This window comes from Theobroma cacao, chromosome 3 (assembly GCF_000208745.1).
Source record: "Theobroma cacao cultivar B97-61/B2 chromosome 3, Criollo_cocoa_genome_V2, whole genome shotgun sequence".
Lineage (NCBI taxonomy): Eukaryota > Viridiplantae > Streptophyta > Magnoliopsida > Malvales > Malvaceae > Theobroma > Theobroma cacao.
This window is the reverse complement of record NC_030852.1, coordinates 16,281,617-16,293,966: the sequence shown is the minus strand read 5'-3', so window position 1 is coordinate 16,293,966 and position 12,350 is coordinate 16,281,617. Positions and strand designations below refer to the sequence as shown.

Genomic DNA, 12,350 nt, shown 5'->3' with positions numbered 1-12,350 from the left:
TCCAAAATTCCATCAACTTTTTTTTTATTTTTAGAAAATCGACCAACACTGCGACGTTGAGCTCTCCAAAAAATGGTATGGTGAGCCTTTTTTCACCAGTGCTACAACCTTGTTCTCTCAGTGCTGCAGCAATTTATCAACTTCGAACGTGATTTTCATCATGATCTGTTCCAAACCTGGAAAAGTGGTAAACATAAAAATTGTAGCCCTATCTCTTAGCTTTTCAATGGCATTAATAATGTTAATTGGACTTCTGGATTAAAAGATATGCTCCAAATACCACATCATGTTCAGTCCATGAATACTACTAGAGTGCTTCAAATTAGACAAATATTTTGATCATGATCTGATTAGAACTGGGCAAATTTGTAAACATAAACATTGTATCCCTTTTTCTCATAATTCTAGTGGTCTAAGAATCACCTTATTTGGAGTTTTGTAGAGAGAGATATGGTCAAAATACCAAAATATCTACGAATGAAGCCATCACCGTACTTGCACTAATTTTCATCAAATGAGCCTTTTTCATCAAATGTCCTGCAACAGCAACAAGAGAAGTTAGCAATAACTACTCTTAAAGTAATTTAAAACAAAATAACATAAAATTTAACTAAAATAACTTAAATTAACCACTTAACAAGTAATCAAACTTAAACTAGAAAAACACCTAAAATGCTAAAATTTGCATCTAAAATCTCAAAGATCTAACTACTTAATACCCCAAAATATGTCAAAATAACTCTATATATGTCACGACCCGATTTCCATGCCGTGACTGGCCCATGGACTCAATGGACGTAGTCCATTAAGCCCAAGCAAACCTATCTATATTATCCTGCTCATTATTCCATCAAAGTTACTAAAGTCACATTTCGTAATTTCGAACCAAAATAATGCTAACCATTTCCGACTCTTAGTGGCATACCAATCCAAATATACATACATTGTCTAAAATATATGTCTTAACAATTTACATAAGGTTTGTTTATACATATAAAAAGGAAGACTCGATTTCCAGTGGAGAGACTCAGACGAATGTACATCTACTGAATGCCGAGACACTTACCAAGGGTCAAATATACGGAGACACCTCGACTTAGTTACCAGCTGTCTCTTGATCTGAAAACATGAAGTTGAAAACGATGAGTATAAACCCAATGAGTGAACATATGAAGGGAACAAGCAATATAATAAGGAAAAGTTTGAAATCATAATGCACTTATTTGAAAACGATGCACTTTAGCTTAAGTCCTTATCAAAACCCTCAATTGAACCCTTGGTTGATCAATCATGTGACGATAGAGAATTCGTATTCAACATGAAATTGGAAAAGTGAAAAATATGGCAAAAACTAGCCAAATGATAAGCGGAACAGAAAGTTTCATTCTCGCTACAACGAGAAACAGAGCAACAAGAAAGACTTCCTTTCATCCCAAATAAACCATTCACTGCAATGCAAATCAATTTGGAACACTAAAAAAATGCTCTAGGTTCAGCAAGCAAGATTTCACATATATTATAGTCACACATGTTATTCATAAAATCTTTATTACATTAATACATGTGAACATATGCAAACACATATGTATATATATACATCCACCGCCTCCCCAACTCATGTGCATCCCCCCACATTGTGCACCTAGCTAGAGTCATCGTGTGCATTGCCCCACATCATGCACATCTAATGTCGTTGTGTACATCCCCCCACATCGTGCACACGGGCAATATCATCATCCGCCTACCTAACCACTGTCATTATCAGTATGTGCATCCCCCCACATCGTGCACACACACGGTTATATCCATTACACAATATTATCTACCAATGTACTATACATATATATATATCAACATTATACAGAAACACATGGATTCATCACACTTTCCATTTCACAACATAAAAACATTTCATAAGGGCTTGTTCCCATGCATTTTTTTTTTAAGAGAATTGGATAAATCATTCAAAATATTTGTCCAAATACATTGACATATCCCAAAACAGTTTTGAAATGCAAGTTCACTCACTTATCTTTGTTGATTCTTAAAGCAGCTCCAACTTCCACTAATGTCCCGAATGGTGATGTGGGGTTTCAGTGGAGCCTATCACACATTAGCATCACAATCACAAAACCATAATTCTAAAAGCTATCTCCTAAATCATGTTCCGCTAGTTATTCCTAACTAGCTTCCAACTACCATCAAGTGGCTATTTATTTGCACTATTATAATCACACCAATATGAATAAACTACCTCAACTACAAAACACTCATAAATCTAACTATTAATCATTCTCAACAACTAAAATATCAACTCAATTTCAACGCTCACCTTGCTAGATTTGTAATTGAATATCTCCTTAAGAATTCCAAAACTATTATAAAAGGTCTTTCTTTCTTTCTCTAAAACCCTAGGTAGTGAGAGAAAGTATTGACCTAAGACATTTCAAGGGTTTTAAGGTGAAAGAGTGAAAGAGCATAAGAGGTTTTATAAACAAAATGCAGAAAAGCATGAAAATGAAGGCTAACTTGAGAGAGTTATGGAAGCTTGAAGAGTACTCCCATGGAAGGTGAAGAAATGTGGGATGGGAGGAAGAAGAAGAAGATAAAGTGATGGAAATCTGAGGAAGGTGCTGGAGAATGAAGATATTTATTGTTAAAGCTTATCCAATTGTTCATGAAATTACAATAATGCCCTTAGCAATGCCACTTGTCTTCCTCTTGTTCTTGTGCAATCTTTTACTCTTTTGACACTAGGGAAAGGTTCAAAATCCTCTAAAAGAGGTCCCTTAAGTAGCCCTCAAAAGTCCTAGCTTCAAAAACCCCAAAATCTTGTTATTTGTGGAATTTACGGTGAGGGCTGCGGCTCTCAATTTCCAGCACCGCGGTGCTCAAACATTCTACCAATTTTCTATTCTTCTAGCATAGTCCTTTCATTTCGACAAAGATTTTGACCACCTTCCTGCTAGAATTGGGAAAAGTGGTAAACATCAAAGTTGTAGCCTTGCCTCTTAGATTTCTAATGGTCCAAACATCATGTTATTTGAACTTCTGTAGTGGGAGATATACTTGAAAAACCAAAATATATGCAAATAGGGCTACTGTTCATTATGCACATTTCTTCACCAATTAAAATTATTTTTGATCCTACTCTTATAATGATATAAAATAATTATAAGTAACGTAAAACTAGCATCATTAGCTCAAATTAAACCTTTAAACATAAGTTTCACCTTGAGTCACGCGTCTATGAAGGTTAAGGTTTCACAATATAATAGAGTTATCACACCCCTAAACTTATGATTTTGCTAGTCTTTGAGCAAAAGAAAATAAAGAAAACTGAACATAAAATACTTGAACAAGAGATAGAATTACCAAATCATGATTTCCTAATTTTTCCCTTAGAAATTATCCCAATTCCGGCTAAAGGTAAAACATAGCTAATCTTTAAAGTCATGCATCAATTCAAGTGAAAATTTATTTTTCGAATGGACTTCCTATGTGTGTCTATAATCTTTTACAAAGAATATCATGCAATTCGAATTAGGTTATGCCAAATCTAAACATAAGTTATTACCAGGATCCCATAAGTTTGTTTTTCATCTCTCTTTCCACTAATGTAGAATAACACTGATTCAAGGATCAATAGGTCATTATAAGCTTATAATGTAAAGTTAGGGTCAAGGTATGATAAAGGATATATTTAGGCACAAATTCACCCTAAGCACTTAATCAATCTAGGACATATAAAGAGCTCAAATTTTTTTTTGTATAGCACCCCGAAACTTGAAGTAAACTTTCCTTTGTACAACACACTTTATTTCTTTTCTTTTTTTTATACACCTTCGAACTTATTTTTGACAATTACAAATAAACGATAATTTTTCTAACAACCATCGCCTTTTATTTTTTTGCTTTTTATTTGTTTTAGTTTTTTTTTTCACCTTTTTCCCTTAATTTATCTTTAAGCTTAAACCATTCCCTAAAAATATTAAAATACTTAAAGGGAGAATGGTTCAAATTGTTGGATTTAAATAGGCAGGTTAAGGTTAATACAATTATGTATTTACAAAAAAAAAGGTAAATTAGGCTCAAAAAGGGTGACTAAGGATAAATATAATAAGGTAAACTCAAAAATGCTCAAACGATCCAAAGGTACCCTTAATCACTTTCTATCCTAAGTGTTATCTAAGATTTCACTTTAAGAGAGAATCAAACAAATTCTAGAATTCGTGACTTCACTATACTTTTTCATTAACATAAACTCTCTCTAAATCACATAAAAATTCTAAGTAAAAGAATATAGTGCTCAAATTATTGGAAGTCACATTCTAAAATAAAGCTAACACAAGAATATCACATAAAATTAAATCATAACTATATGTTTCTGATAACTCTATAATATAAAGTTATTTGGGCTTAATTTTGATAATAAAGTAGTGTAATTCTTGTAGTAATGTATAGAAATTAGTAAATTTTATTTAATTATTTTAGGTGAGTCAATCTAATCTTAGTTAATTTTATGCTTAATTTGGTGTTAATGTGGTTAAGATAGGTTGTTATTGATTTATTTGTGCTTTTGTAGGTGTTTGATAAAAGAAGAATTTAATGAAAAAAGGATGAGCAATTTTGAGGTGCAGACTTCCACTGCATATGTTTTGGTATTCTGGCCAAAACTCTATCTACAGAGCTCTAAATGAAGCGATTCTTGGACCATTGGAAAGATAAGAGAAAAAGATAAACTTTTATGTTTACCACTTCACCTAGTTCATCTTGGAATGTGGTTAAAAATCATATCGAAGTTGACACACTGTTGCAGTCCTAGAGCAATTACAATTTCTGTTAATTGATTGGGCAAAGCTGTGACTCACATAGTCTGAGGAGGAAATCCTGGCTTAAATTGACTTCTTTCTTCACCCAACTTGGCCTAACTTCAAAGCCTATAAAAAGAACCTTTCAAAAGAGAAAAAAAAATGAAGAAACACCAGATTGACATCTGAGAGTCAAGCCACAAAGTCATTGAAAGAATTTGAAGGATTCAAGGAGATTTGGAGATCAAGAATACAATCCATTTATGAAGAAATTCAGACCATCCTTAACACATATATATGGATGTTGATCATACTATATCTGTTGGATGATTAATGGCAAAAGTAAAATCTGAAAACAATATGCTGATGACAAATAGTTAATTTACCAAAGTACTTTTGGGCAGAAGCTGTAAACACAACAACTTACATCCTTAATAGAGTGTCAATAAGAGCCATGATATCAAAGACTCCATATGAACTATACAAAGGTAGAAAACGAAATATCTCTCACCTTAGAAGCTTTGGCTGCAAATGTTTTATGTTGAACATTGAAAAACATCCTTTAGGAAAGTTTGATGCTAAAAGTGATGAAGCTATATTTCTAAGATATGCATTGAACACAAAAGCTTATAGAGTCTTTAACAAAAGATCTTTAACCGTTGAGGAGTTTATCCATGTAGTTTTTGATGAATCCAATGCCTTGCAAAAGGAAATTCCTACTGATGAAGATAATACTAATGACCTTGAAAAACAAATGGAAGAAATGAGCTTAGATGACAAGAAAAACAATGAAGAAAATTCCCTAAGAAGAGAAACAGAACCTTCAACCTTAGAAACCTTGCAAAAGTTTGAAAGTCAACACATTGATCTTCCAAAAAGCTAGAGGTATATCAAGGATCATCCATAAGAGCAAATCATAAGTGATATTTTTCAAGGAGTCAAGACTAGGAGAGGAACTAGAGAATCCTGTGAATTCACAGCTTTCATCTCACAAATTGAGCCTAAAAGCCTTGAGGAGGCAAAAAAAAAAAGAAAGCTGGATTTTGGCCATGCAAAAGAGCTTCATCAATTTGAGAGAAATCAAGTATGGACACTGGTTTCTAGGCCATTAAATCATCCTATTGTTAGCACAAAATGGGTCTTTAGAAATAAGGTAGATAAGCAAGGAAATGTTATTAGGAACAAAGCTAGGTTAATAGCTCAAGGGTATAACCAAGAATAAGGAATTGAGTATGATGAAACCTTTGCACTTGTCGCTAGGATTGAAGCCATTATATTATTGCTTGCGTTTGCATGTTTTATGAACTTCAAATTATTACAAATGGATGTAAAAAGTGCATTTTTAAATGGTTTCATTCAAGAGGAAGTCTATGTTGAGCAACCCCTCGGATTTGAAGACTATGAAAAACCAGATAATGTGTTGAAACTTCATAAGGCCTTGTATGGACAAAAACAAGCTCCAAGAGCTTGGTATGAAATACTCTCTCTAGGTTTTTAGTTGAGAAAGGGTATAGTAGAGGAAGCATTGATACAACACTATTTGTCAAAAAATGCTTGAATGATTTAATTGTTGTTCAAATTTATGTGGATGATATTGTGTTTGGTGCAACTAATGAGGCTTTGTGCAAGAACTTTGCTGAAAAGATGCAGCGTGAATTCGAAATGAGCATGATGGGTGAGCGAAAATTCTTTCTTGGCCTTCAAATCAAACAAAATGAGGAAGGAATATCCTCAGCCAAGAAAGATATCTTCAAGACATGTTGAAAAAGTTTGACATGCTGAAGCTGAAATCAATTAGCACACCAATGAGTCCATCCACCAAACTTGATGCTGATGAAAAAGAAAAACGTGTTGATCAAAAGCTCTATAGAGGTATGATTGGATCCTTGCTGTACTTAACTACTAGTAAGCCTAATATTCAATTGAGTTTGTGTTTGTGTGCACGGTTTTCAATCACAACCTAAAGAATCACACATGACTGTGGTCAAAGGAATTTTTAAATACCTCTTAGACACACAAACTTTAGGAATTTGATATCCTAGAGAATTATCCTTTGATCTTATTTGATATTCAGATGCAGACTTTGCTAGAAGCAAAACTGATAGAAAGAGTACTAGTGGAACTTGTCAATTTCTAGAAAGCATAATTGTATCTTCGTCAAGCAAAAAAAAAGAATTCTGTTGCACTATCCATAGCTGAAGCTGAATATATCTCTTTAGGTAGTTGTAGTGCTCAGATTTTGTGGATTAAACAACAATTAAAAGACTTTGGCATAACCTTGCATATTATACCAATATTTTGTGATAACACTAGTGCCATTAATATATCAAAGAATCTTGTACAGCACTCTAGGACCAAGCATATTGAGATTAGCATCACTTTATCAAAGCTCATGTAATTAAAGGAGACATTAAAATTAAGTTTGTTAGCACCATGAAACAATAGCTAATATTTTCACCAAACCCCTAAATGAGGATAGATTTTGTGAAATTAGGAGAAAATTTAGGAATAATTAATGTGCAGGAGCTGTAAGAAAATTTTTTTTTTAGTTTTCCATTCACAAAATAGAAGGGACTTTGTCGACTAAGAATTTCTTAGTCAACTATGAGTGTTCTGTCTCTTTAAATAATAAGACTCAGTTAGTTAAAGAGAAAATGAGTAAAATAGTGAAAAAGAATAGTCTATCGGGTAAAAAAAAAGGTAGTCACCTAACTGAAAAATAAAAAATGAGAGGCAAAGTTTTAAATTTTAAAAAGAAGAAAAACTGACAGCATTTAAGGGAGAGTCAGACGGTTTTTCATAACTCCTCATCCACATCGTCCATTTTTATCCTACCAGAAACCTCTACTCTGAAAACCCAAAACCCCATTTCTTCCTAATCCTCAAACCCTAAGTCAAAAACATCTCAAAACCTAATGGTAAAATCCTCTCTATCAAAAGAAATTCTGGAAAAGAATAAGGGCAAATGACCAATGGAGGAGAGTCCACAAGCAAAAATTTAGAAAAAGAAGAAAAAGATTGTGTCCGCCTCTGAGGTTAAGAAAATTAAGAAAACACATACAGAGAAGGAACACAGAGTAGAGAAAAAGAAAGAAAAAGAAAAATTCTCTAAGAAAGGTAAGATTCTGTCCTCAAAGTTTAGAAATAAAACCCATGAGGATAGATTCAGGAAAATTGAAAATGCTCCAATTACATGGTGGAAAATTTATTGACTGGAAGAGCTTTAATGAAAATCCTAAAATTCAAGTAGTTTTGTTAGATTACTTTGAGAAAATGAACCAAAAAAAATTTAGCACATTCAAGAACCAAACCTATAGTCTTAGCCTTGTAAAAGAATTTTATACTAGCATAACTTCAGAAGAAAATGAACTAGAGGATCCTAAAGATTTTGTTAAGGATGGTTTGAATGTTTTCATAAATGGAAAGGAATTTGTTGTGACTGCTATAGACTTAGGAAGTTTGCTTAAAATCGAATGTGAAGAGGGAGACTCTGAAATGCTTGAGAATTACGATTATGAAACCTTAACCTCTATAGCCTCGTAACTAGGTGTAGACATGACAACACGAGTTAAGGGTAATTTCATCATTTCCTTAATAAGCCCCGAGAAGTAGGCTTTCAAACAATATTAAGGCCTAAGTAGGCCTAAGGCATAAATGAATGATGAAAATAAGGGAAAAAGGACAAAGAAAATAAAAATAATGATGATTTCCAAAGTAGGGGCAAAATGGTCATTTTCATCTCGAGTCAAAATTTTTAAGTTTTCCTAAACCCTAGCATTTTTAGACCATTCTGGACTTTGTTTCAGTGCAAAAAGAGTAAAAAGATTGCACAGAGGATTGGAGGAGAACAAGCTCACTTGTTGAGGGCATTTTCATAATTTAAGTGAAAATTGGATAAGCTCTAGCTATAAATATCCTTTTCTTCTAGTATCTTCTTCATTCTCCAGCAGCATCTTCTTCTTCTTCCTTCCATCTCACGTTTCTTCATCCTCCATGAGAGTTCTCCTCAAGCTTCCTTAACTCTCTCAAGCTAGCTCCACTTTTCATGCTTTTGTGCACCCTTTCATAGAACCTTTGTGCTCTTTCACTCTCTCACTTTAAAATGCTTGAAAAAAATCTTACTTCCATACTTTCTCTCACTAGCTAGGTGTTTAGAGAGAGAAAAAAAGAGCTTTTATAATAGCTTGGAAAATTATTGGAAAGAATTTCAAATTTACAAAGCTACCAAGGTGTAGTAAATTAGAGTTGATTTTTAAGTATTGAGAATGGCTAGTGATTAGACTTGTGAGTGTTTTGTAGTTGAGATTGATCATTCATTTTAAAGTTATTAGGATAGTGCAAATAGATAGCTTTTAGAATTTATAGTTGTATGAATTGAGTTAATTGTGATGCCAATGTGATGATAGGTTCCAACGAAGCCCCACCGGCCCATTTAGACCATTAGAGGAAGTTGGAGTTGAGTAAAAATTTAACGAATACCGATGAGTGAACTTGCATTTCAAAATTGTTTTGGGAATGTGAATGTATTTGCACAAAACATTTGAATGATTTTATCCAACTTTTCCTCAAAAATCTACCTAGGGAATAAGCCTTTGGTGAATGTTTCTATCTTGTGAAAGTGTGCCATATAATGGTTCATGTGTTATCACAATATGTTGATATGTAGAATTTGCATTAGATGTTTTTTTTATGTGATAATGATGACCCAGCTATGTGCGTGTGGGAGTGCACATGAGCTGATGATGACCCAGCTATGTGCGATGTGGAGTGCACATGAGCTGATGATGGTGGGATGGTGTCAAGCCCGACTTTATAAAATATTAGCCATGTCATTCATGTGATTGACAGAATGCTTGCATACTTGGAAAGCACCGAAAAATCGTTAAAAGTCGATAGTGTACCTAGTAGTGCAACTAAGTTGAATTAAGCCTCGAACTAGTCCAAATAGAGATTTTAAGATGAAATTGAGAATTCTAAAACCCCAGAATGACTTAAAATGGTGATTCGGAGTTCGAGGACTGATTTGGAGTCAAATTGGAATTTTCATGACCTAGGGGTAAAATGGTCATTTTGCCACCCAAGGTTAAGATGTGAGTGTTGGATGAAATTTTTGATTAAGATTGACTATTTAGAACATAATTTGAGTTTGAAAAGTAAAAAATTTTAATTCTAACATTTTTTCAAGCATAGGGGTAAAATAGTCATTTTGCCACCCTAGGGGCAAAATGGTAATTTTACACCACCCAACACTTGTCCAGCACATGGATTTTACCCAATATTATCATGGATAATTGAAAAAATTTATATGGTGGAGAAAGATTACTTAATGAGTAAGAATGACACATGGACCTATGGAATGGTGACATGTGTCAAATTCTCATCCATTAAATATTTTTCTTATAAATTAGCATAAAATCAGTCTATTTCTCTTTATATGGCCGGCCAAAACAAGAACAAAGGAAGAACAAAGGAAGAAAAGAAGAATAAAAACCCTAGGTGGAAAAATTCAAGGGAAAAGTGTGAAAATTCAAGGAAACAAGTGACAAAAGGTAAGATTTTTCAATTCTAGCTTGTGATTTACCTTTCTTATGAGTTTTTTTTCATTTTCCATGGTTGAGAATCAAGATTTCATGATGAATCCCTTGCTGGCCGGACATGGGGGGAGGAGTTTTGATGCTTGATTTCGTTGGATTTTAATATATTTTAGTGTTTTTAGTTAGTTAGTGATGTGTAGCATGAAAAACAAGCAAGAAAAATTCATTTTCTTCCATTACCCATCATTGGCCGAATTTTCCATGTAAAGTGTGGATGGTGGATTTGATTTTATTTCAAGTGAATTGGTTAGGAAATGATGAATTACGGTGAGAAAATCAGGTAGGAAAAATCATAGTCTTGATGCACACACCATGGCCGAAATTCCCAAGAGAAAATATGAAGATGGTTTTGCTAAATTTTATGCTATTTGACTTGTGTTTGATGGTTTGGAGAATTGGAAGAAAAATGGAGTTAATTGGAGTTGAATTGGGCATATTGGCCAATTAATCGAGTGATAGATCGAATTAGGCCAATACTATTTTTTTTAGGTACACAATTGAATTTGTGTAGAACACCGTGTTTAGATGACAATTCGAATAATTTGCATTCCATTTCATGCATCCATAGTTTTATAACGGTTTAGCACCAATGTGGTAAATTGCTCAATTGTGCATTATGTCTAGGTGGTGAATCCTCCGACAAAGGCAAAGAAATTGTACCCGAGGATCGATAGTCAGAGTACTCTAAAAATTTGACTCCCGAAATAGTGAGTAACCTTATCATCATTTTAAATATCTAAAGTGGTCTTTTTATTCGATTTTGTGAATTTTATGAAAAATGAGTTAAATGGTAAATCTTTGTGTTTTGTAACTAAAATGTGATTTAATGAAATGATATTATAACATCATCTTGAAATTGAATGGTGGTTTGTAAATAGAGTAATTGGAGACTGTTTTCATGTGTTGTAAATTCATGGTTTGAATAGATTGGCTTATGGCAATATTGGCACAAATCGCTTAATTGGTATTTGTGTTGAAAATGTATAAACTGTTGTTTGCCTTGATAGGCTAGATAATGATAAAATTGCCATGTCATGTTGTTGAATTTTTATTGTATGGTGGGTTTAGCTTGCTACAGTGGGTGGGTTCTGTGGACCAGCCTATTAAAGGGGCACGAAATCCGGTTATATATGTACCTCGGTCGGAGAGGTGCATAGGGTATCTCCTGAGGTATGGTTAGAGTTCACGTCACGCTGAACCACCTCGTGATGATGAACTCCGCTAACGCCAAGGAACGACTTTGTTTTTCAAACTAAAAATATATTTATGTGTATACAAAACTTTTTAACAGCCTTGGCGGACTCGGTTAAATGCCTCGGCCAAGGTAATCCTGAGAATGATTTTGGTAGGAGCCAAGCTTTTAAGATACTCATAAGCCATGTTGATTATTTAAATGAAATGAATATTTATGTTATGAATTACATATTGAGATGGAATATTTTAATCGTCTCCATTTACTCGACTTTAGATATTTTGGATGGTGTTTGTTTACTCACTGGGATTATATAATCTCACCACTCTCTTTTCCACCCATTTCAGGCTCAGAATAGGCTGTAAATAGCTGATTTCATCGAGGCGACCATTGGATTTGCATCCTCCAAACTGTAGGTTCACAGTCTTTCTTACTTTTGGTTATTCGGGGTCCATTGGTTATTGTAAATTAAATTAAATACTCTGGCTTACTGTATTACAGTATGTATGAATTTATTTTGCTTTTACGCTACAAAAATTATTTACGTATAACTCTAAAAATATTATTTTATAAGAAAATAGAATATTTTATTGAATATTTCTTTTATTTTTTTTATTATACCAAATAATCATAATTTCAATTTAAATGAAGGTTTTAGATGTTTAAACTTATTTTTTATTATGAATTATGTGTTTTGCACTCGCATACTACATTTTTACCTAGTTTCGAAAATTTTAAGGAAAAATGACCAAA

General features: G+C 33.4%; 1 long non-coding RNA gene across 1 annotated transcript; it reads left to right on the top strand.

Annotated features, from left to right (window-relative positions):
• Positions 10,333–11,983, top strand: LOC108661334. The gene is made up of 3 exons (XR_001927091.1): positions 10,333–10,360; positions 11,030–11,112; positions 11,945–11,983. It is a non-coding gene; the product is annotated as an uncharacterized LOC108661334 (long non-coding RNA).